Genomic DNA, 2,924 nt, shown 5'->3' with positions numbered 1-2,924 from the left:
TGTATGAGAATACCAGCAGGACTGAGACTATTCAAGTCAGCGAAGGTGCATTCGCGAATGTGAAAAATATGGCATTCGAAACATCCCTAATACATACACAAAAATAGTACTAGACTGTCTCGCTTTGATTTCGGAATGCTTACACATTGGGAAGTTAGCTTACTGACAATATAGAAGTATTACATATGTATATGGGCGCATGTAATAGATGAATTGATATGAAAAGTAATATGTATATGTATGTACATTAGACTGCATCATAAAAAAAAGTTGCGGTTTTTCCGCCGGGATTACAAAATCTATTATATTCTAAGACAACCACCAAAATATTTCGGAAAAATATTAAGATTTAAGTGAGCTGGACCGATTTGAAAATACCTCCAAAAATGGAGTTTTTTATGAATAAAAATAGTTTCTTAAAGAACTTTTTGAGAAAAGTGCCCTCAGATGACAAAACAGATCAGGCTTAAAAAATCTGCATAAAAATATTTATAAGTCTTTTCTACGGAACCGTAATAATGACATTTTTGATGCTGTCTTTTAACTTTTTTCAAAGATTGATTAACGAAAAGCTTAAATAACTGGGCCAAAACTAGTCTGATTTAGACTTATGGGATATCGGTATTTTCCCACTATTTTTATTTATGTGCAAAAAAAGTCGTTCTTGTCCCAATTTTTTATTTTTTTTCAAATACAAACACATCTTAATTAAACTTTGAATGATGTTCGTTCATCCTACCTTTCTCTATCATCCTTTGAATGAGCTTATTAGCAAAAAAATAAAAAGAGAAAACCTGAGAAAAAACCTTTCCAGTGATACCTCACAAGTGTAAATCGGAGGAGTTTAGGTTCAGTTATTCAAGTTTTTCTTATACCAATCTTTGAAAAAAGTTAAAAAACAGCAACAAAAATCTCATTATTACGATTCCGTTCAACATTTTTTTTTTATTTTGTTTAAATATTTTTATGTAACTTTTTGTCATTTGAGGGGATTTTTTCAAAAAACATCTTTAAGAAACTATTTTTATTCCTAAAACACTCCATTTATGAAAGTATTTTAAAATCGGTCCAGCTCGCTTAAATCTTAATATTTTCCCGAATAATTTTGGTGGACGTCTTAAAATATAATAGATTTTATGATTCCAATGGAAAAACAGTACCGATTTTTTTTGTATGGGGAGTGATGCAGTCTAATGCACATACATATGTATGTGGGGATATGAATAACGATCGCTTAAAATCGATCTAAAATTTTCTACAACACTTTTATCAACTTGCAATGTTAAGTGTCAAGACAGCTATATAAGCTTTGCTTTGCAATGTTCCTATTAAGTCTAGATATTAACCTTGTTGGTTCGAGAGGTAGATGTCGGCTTATGCACTACGTACGCTACAGCGGAAATTGATGACACCCCATTTCTTTAAATCACTGATAGGCACTGCCTTGCCCGCGGGCAAAGCTCTTCTATACATTTTGTATAGGCGCGAGCAGAGTAAAAGCTCTCTGCCCAACGCTGCTTTAAATGAAATTAATTGGTGCTCGTATGTATGTACTCTAGGGATGTCAATTTTCGGGGTTTTGTCGATCCCGGGATTTTCGGGATCTGAAAATACAATTGTCCCGAAATTCAGGTAAAAGTGCAACACATCTGTGATCATCCTATTATAGTATTTTAAATCAGATTAATATAACAAAAAAAAGTACAATTTATTGTAATTCATTTACATGTTTATTAAGGCGATAAATCAGTATTTTCCTAGTTAAGTATATCCTCATTACTTTATAACATAGCTTTTGTACTACAAGTACAAATGCATATATATATTTTGCATAGATTTTTTTTTGCAATATTCAGAATATTTTTCATGGTATTTTTTTTATTTATTTAAAAAAATATATACGTACATATGTGCAATTTTGAAGTTGCTAAAACATCCCGTTTACATTTTATATATTTTTTTTGCCCCAAAAAAATTCGTTATAAGGAAGAAAATGCCCAACATCGTCAGTAAAAAAAATTCAAAAATCAGGGGAGTTTTTAGCACCTTTAAAATTCCATTTTATTGTATTAAATTGAATGGGCTACAAAACTGCATAATAGATTTCGTTTTTTTAAATTATGATTAAAAAGTTTGATATTTTTATGATAATTTGGTGAACTTAAACCAACTTTCTCTAAAGTGCGAAATTTTGATTTACATGATTTTTGTTGTAAAAGGCGCTATATATTTTTTTTTAATTAACAAAAAAATACCACGAAAAATATTTTGAATATTGCAAAAAAAATCGATGCAAAATATTTTTGTAAGTGACTGTATTTGGTACAGCAGTAACTGCCTATGTAACTATATACAATTTTTTAAATCACTGTTTGAGATCAATTTAAGATATTATCAGTATATTTAAGTAATAATAAAAAAGTTAACACATTTAAGTAATTTAAGATTGACATCCTTAATGTACACACATATCTATTAATATCATTGAATTATTTTAATATCTATTGCAAAATTTTATCCAGACAAGACTAAAGAGTAGAAAATAAATAATATTAACAAAAAAACTTTTTAATATACAACGCTTTTATAAATGGACTAAAAAGTTGAATTTGTTTTGATAACTTTTGATTTTGAAATTTTAGCAAAAGTCATTATAAACAATTTATGAGATTGAAAATGGAAAGCGTTGAGCGCATGTAATAGACCAGAATTGATATGAAGGGTAATATATGTATGTATGTGGATATATGAATAACGACCGCTTAAAATCAATCTCAAACTTGTACTTTCTCTGTAGAATTTTTAGGTCTATGTTATGTAGTTTGACTATTGTCAATTAAATCTAATGCTTTGGCATGCGCCCCACGCTTTTCATTTTCAATTTCATAAATTGTTTATAATGACTTTCAAAATCAAATGTTATC

Source organism: Rhagoletis pomonella, unplaced genomic scaffold (genome assembly GCF_013731165.1).
Source record: "Rhagoletis pomonella isolate Grant_MI unplaced genomic scaffold, Rhpom_1.0 Rhpom_scaffold_00026, whole genome shotgun sequence".
Classification (NCBI taxonomy): Eukaryota; Metazoa; Arthropoda; class Insecta; order Diptera; family Tephritidae; genus Rhagoletis; species Rhagoletis pomonella.
Note: the sequence above shows the minus strand (reverse complement) of the source record.